The sequence below is a fragment of the Pinus tabuliformis genome, chromosome 6 (assembly GCF_031772625.1).
Source record: "Pinus tabuliformis cultivar Carrire ecotype Pingquan chromosome 6, CPIR1, whole genome shotgun sequence".
Taxonomy (NCBI): Eukaryota; Viridiplantae; Streptophyta; class Pinopsida; order Pinales; family Pinaceae; genus Pinus; species Pinus tabuliformis.
This window is the reverse complement of record NC_142292.1, coordinates 603,033,189-603,052,522: the sequence shown is the minus strand read 5'-3', so window position 1 is coordinate 603,052,522 and position 19,334 is coordinate 603,033,189. Positions and strand designations below refer to the sequence as shown.

At 37.0% G+C, this 19,334-nt stretch overlaps 1 long non-coding RNA gene across 1 annotated transcript; it reads left to right on the top strand.

The window, feature by feature from the left end:
• Window positions 1-17,347: 17,347 nt before the first annotated feature.
• Window positions 17,348-18,469, top strand: LOC149260001 (uncharacterized). The gene is made up of 3 exons (XR_016247882.1): window positions 17,348-17,802; window positions 17,890-17,954; window positions 18,310-18,469. It is a non-coding gene; the product is annotated as an uncharacterized LOC149260001 (long non-coding RNA).
• Window positions 18,470-19,334: the final 865 nt, after the last annotated feature.

Sequence of the window (19,334 nt, the reverse complement as noted above, 5' to 3'; positions counted from 1 at the left end):
TGTTGGTTAAGAAGGTCTTCGTTGACTTCTTACTAGCGGGTCTGCTCTTATCGACTATGACAAATTGCTCTAAGAGTAGGCCTAGAGCCTCACCCTGGCCCTATTTACATCATTGACAGGTGATTTTGTGCTCATCATTGATCAATATCATGGGTCTTTGACTGAGTGGTTTCCCTTGTGTTCGACGTGAGGTTACATTCTCATACATTGGGATTTGTGTAATACCTTAGTTTCCATTTGACCCTATTTGTGGATTCCCCACCGATGGGTTAGCTCTCATTATCGGTTGGTTCAGAGGGTGCCTGCCATGTGCTAGCCACATCTTGTGTATGCCAAAAACGTACTTCAGAATGGTTACTTCATCTCTTCTCATCTGAGTTCTTCTAATTATCAGTATGTGTGTTATACTCGCGCTGGTTGATGTGGGATGCATTAATGCCTTCCTTCTAGCAGATCTTTTCCCATCGACTCCAACTCATTGCTCTGGGAACAAGATCTAGAGTTATTTTTTCAGTACCTTAGGTTTTGCAGTCATCAGTGGCAAACTGCTTCGCTATCGGTAGTGAGAATACATCAATGTCTCTAGATTGATAGATTCTCTTAAGTGTTTGACTTCAACACATTTATTCGCACTTGTTAGATTGTACTAGGGTACATTGACTCTCATCATCATTATCGATGAGTTTCCTCACGTTTGTTAATGATATACATCTATAACGGTAATCAAATGATTTATCACATGGTTGACGTCAGCTCATTTCTTCCCATAGTGTAGAAATGTACCATCTGTGGTAGGTGAGGACCTCAGGTTGTGTCAACATTTTGGTTAACTTGTCAGCTCATTCATTTTTCTGCCAGTGTTACCAACGAACCTTATATGTTGCATTTAATCACAACAACATCCTGTATGTTGACACTCGAGTTTATGCAGTACCATTAGTCCACCTATATGATTGGGTACTATTATGAGGATCAATTATGTAGCATTAGTGATCGCACATTCTTCGAGCATCATTGATAATATTTTCTTCTATATGTGATATTGAGACATAACTTTGTTGTGTTCTTTTGCGGTTATGATCAGATGATCCACTATGTATTCTTCAATATTCTTGTACACTTATGTATACATGTTGTATCCGCTCTATACTTAATCAATAGGCATTCTTTACTATCTCTGAGCATGGTTATGCCCATCTCAGACATGAGTCTCCTTTCTGACTCCTTCCACAAGTATTCAATGGGTTGGAATCTAGTGATCTCTTCTCAAGTCCTCAAACGATCTCTATTTTTACTTAATACATTTTGGCCATCATGTACCCCTTTTGACCTCATATATTAGGGGGCATCTGTTATAGCATCATTCAACACTCTTGTAGTTTTGTTGCTTTGGTATGGCCTTGGGCAGCCCTTTCCCATACAAACTTGATCATTTATTAAAAAATAGTATTTTGAATTCCATACGTGATTCTGCCCTTTAAAAAGAGCATAAACACACGGGTACCATAATACAGAACTTGTATATATTATTTAAAATATGAAAAAATAAAATAATATCCTATTTTTTAGGCAGGGTTTACGAGTTTCACCGAAGGCCCACCTAAAGGAGCTCGTGTTCTATCTAAATTGAATGATTTCTGGTGGTATTTATACAACTCATGGGAAGGATTGATGAGATTAAGGAGATAGGATATCGAAATTATAGTATTTTCGGTCCCAGATCAAGTCTGATTTTTCCTGTGCCTCTTGCACTCCCAGTCATAGGAAACCCTTGTTTCCTTGCATAGATGCTCATCCTTCATTATATGGCATCCTTTTTCACATGCTTGAGAGGTTATCTTTGAGGCTTGGGATGGATGGATCTGGAGGAAGGTTTCGTTGGTGCCGTGGTCAGATCATGTTGTATCTCTCCACTACTCTTTGTTGATATCAATAAAGAAGCTTTGTCTAGTTTCCAATATGTTATGATCTCATGTTTTTATGATTCATGTGTAATATGTCATGATTTATATGTTTATGCTTGATGATCTAACATGTTTATTATGCATGCACTTTGAACTACTTACTATGTATATGCTTATCTGAACTGTGTTGTGGGTTTGTTATCTTGGGAGGAAGTAGAGGGTTTGGACCCTATGGGATCGACATCGAACTAGGACCTACAAGTACTCGTCTCAAATCAAAATTTGGTATTTATATAGTTTTCTTACTTGAACATATTCTTCTTGTTGATTTTTTTTCTTCGATCTATTGATGTTGTCAACCCTTACCGTAGAAAAGTTTTTCCCGCTAACGTGCATCCACACGTGTGAATGAAATATACCCTTCCAAGGCCTTCTAGAAACTTCGCTTAGCTTTCTTCCTTGTCTAGGGATGGTAGGTGACATATTAGGCTCCTCTTCCAGCAACTTTGATCCTATTCTTGTAACTTGATAATTTTGACCTTGAAGCAGTAAACCCTAGCCTTCCTTATTCGCACATGTGAGAAAGAAGTAGCCCAAAAACCTTCCTTCTTCTTCCTTCTCCTTCTTTGTTAGCCTTCTTGCACTTCTCATTTTCTTAGATGATGAGAAGTGTATGTGTGTCCAAAGGAGGTTCAATTCTCTCCTTTATATTGGCTTCTAAGGTGGAACTAGGTGGAACTAGCTCCTCAAAATAGGCCGACTTCTCAGCTGTCGGGCCGACTTCATCTTTGAGGTTATTTTGACACTTTTAAATACAAGAATAATTAGTTTTTACAAGTTATAATGTGTCTGATGGGCTCTTCAACATATGGCAATGCCTCTTTTTACTTCTTGAGATAAGACAAACCCTAGAAGCACTTAATGGGTGCTTGACCTCTAAAATAAAAGACCTTGAGCATGAAACCCATGCTCCAAAAATAACAATAATATTTTTTCTTTAATATACAAGAATAAAAAGTACATTTCGTATTTATGAAGATCAAACCTAGTTACACATTTTTCAACACTCCCTCTTAACTAGGGAAGTATTCATAAATGGTACAATGACATTCTCAATTTGAAGAGATCCCATAAGAAGAGTTGGATTGGTAACCCATCTCTTTAGTATCATACCTACCAGCATTGTCACATAGCAAGGCCTTGACTAACAACTTTATATCTCCATAAGATCAGAGCACAATGTTGGCGAGACCAATGATTCATAGACACCATCATCATTGCCTCTCAAGGCACATACCCCACCCAGGTGTTCATAGGGTATGTCCTTCTAGGACTATTCTTATCCTGGATTCCCAGTCCTTAAAGAATATCGGTCCTCTACGACTACTATGATCTTGGATTCCCCATCTCATCCTCAAAGAGTATCAAATGCCAGATGCTTACCCAATCCTCCATTCTTTCTTCCCAAGTGAAGATAAGAATGATGTGCCTATCTCTCCCTCTCAACTAGGGAGGATATATCAACCAAACCAAGCTTGTCTCTCAAGTACACAAGCTTCTTATTAGGAATATATTTTGTCAATATATCAGCTACCTGATCATCGGTGGAGATATACCATAGTTGTAATACACCATCTTGTACTACCTTCTGAATGTAGTGATACTTGTTATTTATATGCTTTGTCTTTCCATGAAACATTGGGTATTCATACAACCTTATATGGTGTTATCATAATGTATCACTGTAAGGTCCATTGGTCCTTCAAACAAGTCAAAAAACAACTTCTTCAACCAGACAACTTCCCTGCTTACTTCACAGGCTGCAACATATTCAACATCAACACTACTCAAAGCAATTGATTCTTGCTTTTGGCTCATCCATGAGACCATGGAGGATCCCAAACTGAAACATCCTCCTATAGTGCTTCTTCCATCTTGCTCATTGTCTCCACATTCTGAATCTATATATCCAATTAAGTGGACATCATTCCTCCTATCATACTTCAGGAAATAGTGGATTGTTCCTTGCAGATATCTCATTATATGCTTGGATTTTATCCAATGATCATACTTCGGCTCAACTTGGAACTGACTGAGAACATCCATTGCAAAACATATGTCTGGTCAAGTATTCACCAAGTACATCAGTGAGCTAATCAATAGTCTATACATGTTCGGATCCACTGGGCTCGATTCAAAACTCCTTAGCCTCTTCAAATTTGTGATCATGGGGGTTATCATAGGTTTGCAATCCATCATGTCAAACCTCTTCAGCATATCGATCACATACTTTCCTTGACCTAGATAAATCTCATCAGGTCCTTGCTAAACTTCCAGTCCCAAATAGTAATGCATCAATCCTATATTCTTCATGTCGAATTCTATTGCTAGTTGCTTCTTAAACTCTTGGATTCGACCTTCCACACTTGTTAAGAGAAGATCATCCACATACAAAAGAATGATTGCAGGCTCATTCTTCACAACCTTTATATAGATATTTGGATCAACATAACTCTTTGTGAAGCCCAATCTTTGTAGGTATGTATCCATCCTTGTATACCATGCCCTTTGTACTTTCTTAAGGCCATATAATGCCTTCATCAACCTGAAAACATAAGCCTATCTATATTTGACTCCAAATCCCAAGGGTTTCTCTATATATAATTCTTCATCAATTGTGCCATTCAGGAATGCAGTCTTGACATCCATTTGATGAATCTTCCATCCCATCAATGTTGCCAAAAAGACCAGTGAATGTATAGTTGTATACCTTTTTGTGGGAGCAAATGTCTCTTCATAATCAATGCCCTCTCATTGAGAGAAGCCCCTAGCCACAAACATTGCCTTATACTTATCAATACTTCCATCTGCCGCACGTTTAATCTTGTAGAGCCATTTGGAAGTCACCACATATTTGTCTTCAGGCCTAGGTATAATCTCCCAAACTCCATTTTTCATTATTGATTGATACTCTTCATTCATGGAATCCTTCCATTCTTGATGGTTTACAATCTCTTCAAAGTTGGATGGATTTGCTTCTATTAGATTCACCATGTATGTTGCATACCCATAATATCTTTTGGGCTTCTTACTTTCCTTGAATGTGCCCTTGGATGCTCCATGTCCCTCTGCATCTAAAAGAGTATATTTCAACCAGTTAGGTCTCTTTCTAGTTTCGGGGTTGACCATAGGTTGCACAGGTCCACTGGGACCTTCATCTTCATGATTTGATTCGTCTTCCTTCCCGGTGCCTTCTTCAAATATAGGAAGTTCTTCATCATAATAGTCCATCAGGAGATCCTTTGATTTCTTAAATGCAATACTCTCATCAAATATCACATCTCTACCTAAGTTGCACGAAACGGGGAAACGGAAACGAGTTTCCGAAACGGGAAGCGAAACGAAACGCGACCTCCCCAAATTTTGGAAACGGGCAAACGCGAATATATATATATTAAAAATATTTAAAAATTATTATTATATATATGTGCAATCATAAAGCATGAATGATACATTTACATATTTTTGGCTACCTAAACCCTAGAAAAATTGAAGAAATAGTAAGAAAAAACTAAAAAAATGAATGTGGCTTACCCAAATTAATTATCTGTGGCTGAGACTACCTCGAAATGGCTGAGACTACCTCGAAATGCCAGAAAAGAGAAGAGAAATATGGTTGTAGCTGAGCCAAATCTGCTGCTACTAAAATCTCCTACTGAAATCTCTTCCTCTTGCTGCTGAAATATCTTTCTCCTGCTGCTGAAATCTACTTTGCTCACTGCTCAAAACACCCTAGCTGAAACAACTGCCAGTCTCCAAGAGAAACGAATTGCTAAATAGTGTGATGAGAGAATGAGACAAACTGCTCTTTTATAACTTTAGAATAGGTTTCTAGAACATCCCGGAAGCCTAAAAAAAAATTAAAAACAAATTAAAAAAAAAAAAAATTAAAAAACAACACATAAATTTGGGAAAACGTGGCTCGTACGGCCTGGAAACGCGGCCGTACTGCCACGTTTCCGTTTCGGGAAACGTGGCAGTACGGCCGGAAACGCGTTTCCAAGCCGTACGGTACGCGTTTCCGGGTTTCGTTTCGTTTCCCGGGAGGAAACGGCCCCTAGGACCACGTTTCCTGCAACTTAGATCTCTGCTAACCTTTATTCAGTGTCATTTGTTTATATAAATCCTATAGGCCTTAGAAGAATTATTGTAGCCAACAAATGTTCCCTTCGTACCTGAAGCATCCAAATTGTTTCTCTTTTACTTCACCATATGAATATATATAGTACAACCAAAAATTCAGAGATGGTCCACACTTGGTTTCTTCCCAGTGAATGCTTCTTCGAGAGTTATGTTACCGAGTGACCTGTGGGGGCTTTGATTTTGAATGTATACATCAGTCTTAGTTTCTTCACCCCACAAAAAAATTGGCAAATATTGATCATGTAACATGACTTTTTCACTTTCTTCAATAGATCAATTCTTTCATTTTGCAACTCCATTTTGTTCAGGATTGTATGGGACTATCAACTCCCTCTTAATCCCAGACTCCTTACAGAAGGCTATGATTTCCTTTGAAGTATATTCTCCTCCATTATCGGACCTTAACATATTTATTCTCCTTTTTGTAAGGTTCTCTCTTCAACTTTGAATTATTGAAATTTAATGAATACTTCATCCTTGGATTTCACCATATAAACCCAAGTTTCCTTGAATTGTCATCAATGAATATTGCATAATATAAGTGACCTCCAAGAGACTTTTGAGACATAGGGAAACAAACATCGGAATGAATGAGATCCATAATCTCTTTTGGGCTTGAAGCACTGCTTCCTAATGGTCTCTTGGTATTTTTACCTAATGCACATCCCTTGCATACTCCTTCATGATCCTCCTTGAGTTCGGGGATGCCATTCACCATTGAATTTATGGTTGATAATATTTTTTAGTGAAGGCAACCAAACCTTATATGCAAAATTTCACATGGGCTAACTTCAATGTGAACCAAAACTTGAGAGAGGGGAGTCAACAATTTATAGAGTCTTCCTTCACAGATCCAATCATCTTTGCATTTTAGATGCTAGAGTTTTTATCCCATAATACAACCTTTCCATCTATGAAAGAAATCACGTCTCCCTTATCTTCTAGACATGAAATGGAAATTAGATTCTTATGGAAACCTGGAACAAATATGACGTTGTTGAGATGAATATTTCCTCCATTCTCCAGCTCTAACGAGGTTGATCCAATTCCCCTCACAAGGTATCTCTTCTTGTCAACAATCTTAATGGAGTAAGAAAATTTTCCTCTTGATAATGTATTTAGTTGCGCGTGCTCACCATTCATATGTCTTGATTCTCCACTGTCAATCACCCAAATATTATCATCCTCAAATGTGCCAGTAAGTGTTGAGAATAGACCTGCGTCCTTTGAAGATGTCTTGGTCATATCCTTCTTGAGAGAAAATAGGAGATCACATATTTCTTTAATTCCCTTCATGATATGAGTTGCAACCATTGTACAGTTCTTAAATAACTTCTTCAATATAGTATAGATTTTGACCATGCCCTTAGCCAACCTTTACTTTGATACCATGTTGAGAAATCTATAGGGTAGTAGTTAGGATGATTTCTCTTATTGATAACTACTTGTGATGTATTTTTACTTTTCTTACTTACCAGATTCTTCTCTTATTATTATGTTCTTATCATCAAACAACTACCAAAACAAGAAGAAAAATAGTACATAAGAACATAAAATATAGGTTGCAAGCCAGGGACAAAACCTCTCCACTTGAGAGGAAAACCTGTAAATCTCTTCTCTTCTTATAGATTCTTTAATTGATGAATTCAAAGACCTCTGGACCAAGACCAATACCCTTACAATACCAAGTTCGATATCCTTGACGATGTGCTTCCTTTGTCCAAGTCAAACCTAGTCAAATCTTTTCCAACAGCATAATTTCGACCCCTAGTTTCAGAATTTCATCCTCTACTGTAGGTTTGAAATTTTCGGCCCTTGCAATTGCTACTGTATCCACATGTGTGAATGAAATTTACCCTTCCAAGGCCTTATAGAAACTTCACTTGGATTGCTTCCATGTCTAGGGATGGTAGGTGACCTATTATGCTCCTCTTCCAACAACTTTGATCCTCTTCCTATAACTTGAGAATTTCGACCTTGAAGCAGTAAACCCTCGCCTTCCTTCTTCGCACGTGTGAGAGAGAAGTAGCCCAAAAACCTTTCTTCTTCGTCCTTCTCCTTCTTTGTTAGCCTTCTTGTGCTTATCCTTTTCTCAGACGATGAGAAGTGTATGTGTGTCCAAAGTAGGTCGAGTTCTCTCCTTTATATAGGCTTCTAAGGTGGGCGTGGCTCCTCAAAATGGACCGACTTCTCAGCTGTCAGGCTGACTTGGTCTTTGAGGGTATTTTGACACTTTTAAATACAAAAATAATTCTTTTTACAAGTTATAATGTGTCTGATGGACTCTTCAACATATGACAATGACTCTTTTTACTTCTTGACCTAGGACAAACCCTAGAAGCACTCAATGGGTGCTTGACCTCTAAAATAAAATACCTTTAGCATGAAACCCATGCTCCAAAAATAAAAATAATATTATTTTTTATAATATACAAGAATCAAAAGTACATTTCATAGTTATGAAGACCGAACCTAGTTACACATTTTTCAACAACATGCATAAGGGATCAAATGCATGGTTGTCATATCTTCAGGCTATAATTATGGTTTCAACAAAATAACTTCTCCAATGCTACACGAAGCTTCGAGACTAACAAAAGAATAACATGTAAACCTTCTTTTCTATGCACAATTCTCCTTGAGTAGAACTGATCAAGCTTCTATGCCATGTGCTCCCCCTGAGTCTATGCATCTCTCATAGCTCTTCTACATTCATTTAATGAATATGTGTCCAATATTAATAGACTGCAATAGAAACTTACTTCTCCTACTCTGAATCTGAAGTTGAGGAGATTAGCTTCAATCTCTTATTTGTTTTTGGACTTTTCTTCATCACATATACCTTGTTTGCATTTCTGATCCCTTTTTCTATTACCTTTCTAGTGTATTCTTCTATAATTCTGCATCCTCTTGAGGTAAAAGCAACTACATGTCCTCTATCAAACATTTGACCCTGTTATGAATATAATTCATAACAATTCGCTAAATAAAATAAATATAAATATTAAATAATTAAATATTATTTAGGTTAATTAGTCATTAAATTAAGTGAAAAGGCATGTCTAAAAGACATGCCCATTCACGAAAGGTCACCTGCTGAGGTATAAAAGCAAGGTCCTCATTGTACATTCAAATCATTTTATATAATAATAAATTATTATTTTAAATACCTTCTGTGTATTTCAACATTCAAGTTTACAAGCTATAAAGTTTTCTTGCTTCAGCCATAGTTTTTATGCTTCAGTGGTATCAGAGCCATGGCACACGATATAATCATACGGGCCCTTGAACGCAGTTCGCTTCACAATGTGCCATTACATTCACGTCGTGTACGCGTCGAACATTTTAGTGAAATTCAAAAAGCATTTCTGCATTTGAAAAAATCAATTGCAGAAGTTACAACTGGAGATTGTCGCAAGCAGGAAGATGACCTGCATCCGTCTGAAAACTCTAAAGAGAAGGGACATGTGGAAGAAGTCCAAACAACAGATGATCCAGAAGGAACGGAGTTGGTTAAAATGGGAATACTGATTCAAGATTCAAAGCCCATGAACCTTCAGTAGCCAAAACTGTACAACCTGATGAAGTTGCTGGTCAGAAATCAGTGGAAAATACGGCTTCAGGCAGTGAGAACGAAGATGAGAACGAAGATGAGCAAGATATTGCAAAAACTTGGCTTGAAACTAAAAGCTTGTCCATCGATACAAAAAGTGATAATTATGAGTCTGAATCCATTGAAGGTAGTGCAAAACTGATAAATATGACTTTTGCAATAAGTATGGAATCTTCTCCTGAGCCTGAATCGAAAACTTCACCTTTTCATTTTGATCCAGGACAGGCTGGAGATGATGTAAAACAAAATTAGGAAAGCTGCCACGATCTTGTTCTTGAACCTGTTATTAGGCCGGAATCAGACAGTTCTGAACCTGTTAGCACGCCCAAACAAGGCAATTTGTTGTCCCTAAGAAACAATGAAGATCCTGATCCAGGTAGTTTTCTTGAACCTTCTAGCATGCCTGAATCAGATAGTTTATTGGTCCCTGCCTCCTACGATCTGCGGATGCCTTTGTTGGTCCATGCCTCCTACGATCTGCGGATGCCTTCGTTCCATGCCTACTACGATTTCATCAAACACCACTTAGATGTTCCATTGTCGCAGAGTAGAGAGGCTCTCAAGAGGGAAAAGGAAGAAACCCTAAGGCTTATTGCGAAGAAGCACCAGGAAGAGACCGAGCAAAAGGTGAAGGAGAGAGATGGGGTCAGTCAGGCGCCGATGACTCAGCCTGCCCAAAAGCGGAGGAATCGATGGGACCAAGCTCAGGACCAGGAGAATGCTGCCAAGAAGGCCAAAACTTCCTCGGACTGGGATGCCCCCGATGCCACTCCTGGCATTAGCAGGTGGGATGCTACGCCTACTCCAGGAAGGGTGACCAGTGATGCGACGCCGAGCATTTCGAGGCGAAACAGATGGGATGAGACGCCCACTCCTGGTAGGCTTGCAGATGCTGATGCAACTCCTGTAGGAGGTATTACGCTGGGCGCAACACCTGCAGGTATGACATGGGATGCCACCCCCAAGCTTGCTAGAATGGCGACTCCTACACCCAAGAAGACGAGGTCACGATGGGATGAGACTCCGGCAAGCATGGGGAGTGCCACACTGTTGCCAGGGGCAACACCATCAGCATTTACACCTGGTGTCACTCCCATGGGTGGAGTTGATCTGCCCACGTCGACACCGACTGCGATCAATCTGCGAGGGGCTATTACGCCGGAACAATATAATTCGCTCAGGTGGGAGAAAGACATTGAAGAGAGGAATAGGCCATTGACTGAAGATGGAGAAATGCGGCACTCCTCTGATACAACGCCACTCATGGCGATATCGCACACTTTCGAGGACAGTTCCAACCCCTTGCTTTGGAATTCTCCTTTTGGGTTTGTAGTTACTCGTGTTATTTATCTCAGAGCCTGCATTGCAAGTGGATTGTGAACCAGGGCATATTTGTTGAAAATCAGAGCAAAACGCCCAAAATTTTCGAAATTGTGCAGTCGTGGCTGGTATCAGGTGCAGCCGTGGCTTATATTAGGGTCAACAATAGTGACCAGGAACAGGCAGCGTCGCCCGTAGCTCTCGGTGCATATTATGAACCACATAAAAGCTCGTTAGGCCGACTAGGATACCGCCTTGGCCATTGTTTTAATGTAACAACCAAGTCTACAAGCTATAAGCAAAATCCCTTGTCACCGATTGATCACTGGACGTGTTGGGTAATAAAGGACTTATTGAAGCGTTGCAACCTTTCACAAAATAAAATTACCATTGCCATTTGCTTAATCAAGCTGCTGTTGCGACATAAAACGTGATACTCCAGAAACATATCAAATCGGTTAATACATATGTGAGGATAAGAGGTTAAGAAAAATTTAAATGTGAGTGGAATTGAAACTATTAGGTATATATATATATTAGATAGTTAAAAAAAAATAATATAAAATGAAAATAAAAAATTGGTAATTAAAAAAAAAATGATGAAGGTTATAAAAGAAAAATTAGAGTTAAAAAAAAATAATAAATAAATTATTAGAAGTTAAAAAAAAAGTTAATAGAATACTAAAAAAAAATTGTTAGAATAATATAAAATTAAAAAAAGAGTTAAATATCTATATATAAAAGAAAAAAAAAATAATAAATAAAAAAAATCCAAGGAAATAACACTGATAAGCTACTTTACGAATCAATGACCAAGTTGTATACATCAACAGTGACTAAGTGAAGAAAACCCCACTATTAAAGCTTTGAGGACACAGCTTCTAAAGGGAGAGGCTATGTTATGAATATAATTCATAACAATTAGCTAAATAAAATAAATATAAATATTAAATAATTAAATATTATTTAGGTTAATTAGTCATTGAATTAAAAGTTAGACATGCCCATTCACGAAAAGTCACCTGCTTAGGTATAAAAGTAGGGTCCTCATTGTACATTCAAATCATCTTATACATTTTTATATAATAATAAATTATTATTTTAAATACCTTTTGTGTATTTTAACATTCAAGTTTACAAGCTATCAAGTTTTATTGTTTCAACCATAGTTTTTATGCTTCAGACCCACACTTAGGATGTTTTTCTTCAACACTTCAACCTATAATACATTAGCCGCTTTTGTATTTTTAACATCAAAATATGCTTTACCTTTTCTTGGCACCTTCTTTGGTGCATTGTTTCCAAGAATAATGTCACCACCCTTGGTTTTCTTGAGAGATAAATCTACTCTTGTCTTCAAACACGTGATGAGAACATCATTGTCTATGTACCAATGATCATCTTCTTCAAATGCACACAGTGCAAGGCCACACTTCACTTGTTGCTTTTACCTTTTCTTGGTATGATGAATTTTGATGGATGCATCGTCGTTAGGTCTTTCATTAAATTAATTATTGTCTAGTTGCTTGTCTTAGATAGGCTCTACCTATTGTCTATAATGTCTAAAAGAATTCATTGACTTGCTCCTACATTCTTTTGCCACATGTTTGAATTTATTGCATGTATAACACCTTATTTAACGAGAGAAGGGGGAAAAGGATCACAGTACTTCTAATTCATGTTTCTTTCATTTTGATATGATCTGCAATCAATAGTCTTATGACCAAATAAATAGCATGTAAAACAATAACCTTCAAAGAAACTTGAATACATGGGAACCAATGATCTTCTTGAGAAGATATTGTTTGCTTGAGGTCTGAATAATCTGCTTCTGCTATCGACTACATTGTGTCCAAAGTTATGACAGATAAAACAATCAATATCATCAATAGAGGAAGAGAATGAATTAATGTTAATTCTTGAGATGTTTTCATTTCTACCATACCCATCCCTGGGAGCAAATGATTTTCTTTGAAGAGTCATTTTCATTTGTTGTTGGTTTTGTTGCCTAATTGATTCTTTACTAGGGTTTTCAAAATTTGCTTTGTTATCTCTAAGACTTCCCGCACACACATGTGAGTTGGATTCTCCCTTCATTTTTTCATGAAAACCAAGGCCTGATTTAATGGAGGGAGACATTTGACTGCTAAGAATATTGTCCAAGATCTTGGTATTGTCTTGAAATCTAAACTGCTTGTCATTTTTTGTTGATTTACCTCTTAATGAGATTACATCTATTTCTAATTTCTCACAATCATTCTGTATTTATTTTAATTGATTGCTTAATGCTTCTTCAACTTTTCTTGCATCTTCCAACTGGGTTATTAACTCGATAATTTCCTCTTTAAGCCCATTTTCGTGTTCTTCAAACACCTGAAGCAGCTCCTTATTCCATTCATTTGAATTTTCTAGATCATATTTCAGAGAGATAATATCATATTCAAGTCTTTCACAATGTGATCTCCTTTCGTTAAGTTATTTTTCATTGTTGTAATGTCTTATGATTTATCCAGATCATGATCCATGTTTTCATCTGCCTACAATTCTTTCTTGAGACTGTCAATTCTTTTCAATAAAGAAACAAGTTTACTTCTAATATGGAAGTATTAATCTAACATTTCTTCTTTTGAATCTATAACTCCATCTGATATGATGGAAGTACGGGTTCATGGCCATACTCGTCTTCTAATAGGCTACACGTTTCTTCTTCAAATACATTAAATGTTTTGAAAGCAAGATTACCCATAAGATTACCTTATGAATGAACTTCTTTGTCAACTATGTTACTTTTGCTATTTTATCCTTCATGGATGGTCTGCAAGTTATCCCATACATCCTTTATAGACTCATAGTGCATAACTTTCTCAAGTTCCGAATCATGTATGCCACAAGAGATTGTATTTATTTCCTAATGATTTTTCTACAATTCTTGACTTGACGGGGGATTTTTAGGATAACCATTACATACTAAATTCAAAACATCAAATCTGAGGGATAATAACCTAAAGTTCATCTTTTCTTTCCATTCCTGATAATTTGCATAATTGTGCAGAAGCATATCTTGATTATTCATAGTTTGACATGACTTGTTCTGCTAATGATTGTCCCTAATCGATAGTTGTAGATATTTCCACTATATGTGATACATCGCTTGTACTGTCACAATTTTCCTGAATCCTTTTTTTGAGCTATCATCTTCTTGTGCTTTTGTGCCATGATCCCTTAGATCTCCTTCCAGTTGTTAAACTAATTCATAAAGGACCTTTCTATAATACCAATTGTTAGAAATACCGAGAAAGGGGGTGAATCAATATTTCTTGATAATTCAACTCTTACCCATTTTCACTCTTCTTTATGATGTTAACTGAATCATATTTAACTAGAATATGCTTGTAATCTTCCTCTGGAATATTCCATAGAATATGTATAAGAATATTCTTTGGAATATGCCTCAAGATTCATGCTTGCATAGAACCCCTCTCAGTCTGCCACCTATCATGCTGAGTTTCGTCGTCTCTCTCTATGGTTGCGGTCTCCTCTTACATTCAAATGGGAACAAATTTAGATGTGTATGGGCCAGTAAACATGCCAAGGCCTGCTCCACTGGCGGACTGGTTGGCAAGTTTAAAATAAGTCATGTGGTTGGGGAGCTCCCTAGGTCAAACCCACAGGCCTCCTGTTTTACATTATATTGTTGTGTGTTGGTTATATTAAATATAGTCATGTGATAACCATATACCATAACAATAATACATCGTGCTCCCATTCAACCCATGTGCTTTACATGTTGTGTAGTCCACATTGGATGCAATTCCTAGTTGGCATTTTCATGGGTAGTTATTGTTTGTTGGGGTTTGGATGGGGGTCCCCGGGTCAAACATGTTTGTTTGTTGGGGTTTGGACGGGGGTCCCGGGGTCAAACCTATGGACCTTTGGTCCCTTTTTAAATATAATAACAAGGCCTTTGTTTAAATATATTTCACCGTTCATATTTATCAACAGAGTTTGTTGGTGCAACAAAATATGGTCAGGTGCAACATTGACGAGGTTAGTGGTTCGACCCATGAATTGTCCACCCAAATGATATTTTGTGATTGTTGAAACAACTGGGCCAATCGGGTGTTTCTACATGGTGGCCTGGGATTAGGCCACCACACTTCCAACTATGTGCCTCGTAATGTGACATGTCGTCATGTCAGTATGCCACATAAACTGTGGGTCCCCCATTTGTTGACTATACCTGTTGATTAGGTTGTCACATGGTAGCATGTGGGAGTGCCATGTGGCACCCTGTGGGTCCCACCCACACACAATTTTTTTGTTGTTTGTGCCAAAATTCATATGAGCGTAACTTTGTCATACGAACTCGAATTAAGGTGTTGTTCACGTCGTTGGAATCATCTCGATGAGATCTACGACTTGGTGCTGGTTTTTCTAAGATTTAAGGACTTAAAAATTTTGCACCTTTTTGGATACTCTTGGATCAATCCTCCTCGTTGAGAAGCTTTTGGGCCTCCAAAAGACTTATCAATCAACAGGTAGGTCAGGGAATTACTCCCTCACTTTCTTCTTCTCAATCCATCGCGCCTTGCTGGGATGCTTTCCTTGAAACCCATTCGAAGGTACTCCACATCTCTTTGTCATGGTTCTTTTGTATAGGCCAATGTCTTCAGGCAACTTGTCTAAGTATTATGGAGCGAAATCATCCACTGGTGGAACTTGACTACTCTCCTCTCGATCCATGATCATGGGAGGTTCGTAAAGTTTCAAGTTCTCTACATTGACTATGAAATACATTTTCATATAAGCCAGAATGGAGCATATCTGATTGGTTTCAACTTTTTGTCTTCTCCCTTCAACCTGTCCTTGCTGATGTGAATCCATATTTAGTCTCCCACCTAAAATTGATGATCAATTTTGTGCTTGTCATGTCAGGATTTATGTTGTGCCTAACTCTTCTCCAAATTTTCCTACATTGTTTGAGGTTTCATTTGGATCCTTTGAATGAACTTGCGAGTTTTGTCTTCCCTACTTTGTTTATTGGAATCCTTGTCCTTCCCAAAGATCAAATCTAAGGGTGACTTTTGCAGGTAGCTAAAGAATGTCTCAAATGGTGAACTTTGAGTAGAAGAGTGCAAAGCCCTATTGTATGAATGTTCAGCGTAATGTATCTGTTCATCCCACAACTTAGGATGCTTGTTGCAATACCCTCAGAGCAAATGAACCATAGTTTTGTTAACAACCTCTATTTTTTTGTTGGTTTGTGGATGGAAAACTATACTCGACTTTATCTTGGTGTCCATTATTCTCCACAATCTTGGCCTAAACTCTCTAAGGAATCAAGAATCTCGATCCAAGGCAATGGATGTGGGTAGTCCAAAATGGACCCATACATGCTAAAAGAAAAGTTAAGCATTTTTCTCTGCAGTAATCTGCCTTTTACATGGAATCAAGACACACATCTTGCTAAACCTATCCACTACTACATGCAAGTATTCATGAACCCTTTTTGACCAAGGAAATCCCCTTACAAAATCCATGGAGATACTCTCCCAAGTAAGAGAAGGAACATAATCTTTTATTGGTGGGATTACAAATAGAGCAGATCACACACGCGTTTACATACTTGGTTACAATTTCTTTCATTTAAGGCCAACAACAAAATCTTTGTAGATGAGCCAAATTTTTTCCTACCCCAAAGTGACCCAACATTGTAATAATTTTTAATGTATAAAATTATAAAAATTTTATTTTTATGTATAAAATTAATTATAAATTTAAGAAATAAAAAAAATGAATATATATATATTAAATTAAATTAAATCAAATCATATTTAATTCATCAGTATAGTTATAGTATGAAATATTATGTAAACCATGAGATTAAAAGTTCATATCTAATCATTTTCTTTCTTAAAATATTCTAATGTTAGACGGTTCTAAATTAGTTGAATAAAACTAGTCTATATCTATTTTAAATTTGGATTTACTAAGAGTTGAATAAGTCCGGAGTTATGGATCTAATCTCATTGCATTCCATAATGGATTGAGTTACGGATCTAAGTTCATACTCTTACATTGCATAATGGATTTCCTAAAGCCTTTTATGCTTCATCATACCAAATAATATACAAAATAAATATACAAAATAATTGCATAAAACACACCAAAATAAATCATGTCTTAGAATTTAAAAAATAATTTATGTAATGGACTTATACATGCAGCATAGACATTCCAGCCCGATATTCTTTAAACTGTTTGTATCCATCCGAATATCTCAACTGTCCATAGTGACCGACTGACCTACAATGCGATGGCGGTGGAGCTAAAGATAAAACAAAATTCAACATATAGATGAAAAAAGCTTGTGACCGTTTGAAATAGAAAGGGTATAAAGCCCTTTGCAAACACCCAACATCGAACACTTGCATTTCATACTTATTTCCTTGCTCTCCTATGTGGTCTGGGTTTATTGCAGTTCTATTTTTTTGGTCCATGGCATGGCCATGCCTATTTATTGGTTTTTACAGTCCTTTTTGAGTATCAGGTTTTTCATTTTTGATCTGGGTTGTGGTTGGCGTTTCTGGATATGTTTTCTTTTTTATTATTCTGTGTGTTTTGTTTGGTCCTCCGATTTTATTTTGTTGCGGGAAGCAGAGCAGAAGAGAGACAGATAGAAATGAATCCCTGATTCCTGATTTCTATACAGCCAGAGACAGATAGAAATGAATCTCTGATTTGGGATCTCTATAAAGCCAGGTTTGCTTATCTTTGGACTTAATTTGAATCTGTAATTTCTTTAAATTTTTTGATATTGAAATGAACCCTGATCACAGTGCCTTGCAGGCGGAGCCGGCATTGAGGGACAAAATGAGATGAGGAAATTATGAAAATTGTTTTGGCGCGTAAACGTAAGTTTGTTTTCATATTTTTGTTCTCCATTTCCGCATGTTTTTCCCATTTATCCATATTTTAATCTCCTTTTTCATGATATCCCCCATTTGCCTGTCATTTAATCTTAATTTAGCATTGACGGCAATTTTTCCCTATTTTCTTGTAAGTTAATTTCCAAGTACCTTTTCAGCAAATTTTTTTGCCATTTGCCCAAAAATTAATCTATAATAATCGTTTTCAGCTTTTGATGGTTCGATTGATTCTGGGTTTTTGCAGTATTTTCTGCTCTTGTGATAGAGCTTGAGTTCAATACTTCATTGAATCTTTCTTTTTCAATCTTTATCTTCTCTTATCTCGCTGGATGGTTTGTAGGTGAGCTACGCGGAGGAAAAACAGAAGATGAACAATCGCCTCATTTTCCAAATGTGGAAATTCAATTGGCCTGTATGATGTGGGCAATTGCAGGCGTTCTCGCCAGTACAGCCTCAACAAACCTTCTCCGGTGCAGCATTAGCTTCGGCTTCGACGCGGGTGGGACACTCTCACCCTTCTTCCGTACAGTGTTAGTTGCATGCCATTTTCTTCCTTGTTTTTGCAAAATTAACCCAACTTTAAATCGTATTCCTTGACTCAAAGTTTGGTGTATACAAAAAGTACAGAAACGTCATAACCTTCCTGGTGAGACTATGGTTTTTTTACCATACCTTCTTAGTGAGACTATGGTTTTTTTACTCTAGGGTGGATTGGTAATTGTTTAGACTAATTTTTGGTAATTGTTTGGACTAATTTAAGGGAGACCCAGCATCAACTATTATTGCCATTACTATAACATGTTACTATAACACCAAGAGTATATCCAACAACCTGCCACCCATATATATCAAATTCTTATGATTTAACAAGAAACTAGATTCATTAATAAAAGGAGTCTACTCCATAAACGGAGTTCCTAACAAAACATTATACTCAATAAAATTTACACCAGAGTCTTGTGGACTTACTTACCATTAAACCACACATCACAATTTTTATGTTAAAGGGATATGGGGTGCTTAGGTACACTTCTTAAAAAGCTGTAGGGGTAGAGTGTTAATACAAAAAGTACAAAAAAAAAAAAACATTATAACCTAGTGAGAATATGGTTTGTATGTGTTAGTGGTATCTGGAGTGCCAAGTTCACTTAAGATGTTCTAGGTGTAGTGTATATTAACATACCCAGTATAGGCAGTATCTTCCATCCTTATCCTTAGAGTATTTTGCGCAGGTTCTAGATGAACTAGTGGATTTGGTTAGTTGGCAATATCTATTAAATTATATATTTTTAATTTTGGATATTTTTAATTAAATTATTAGAATTTTTCAAAATAATAATGGGATAATTTTAATTAAAATAGGGT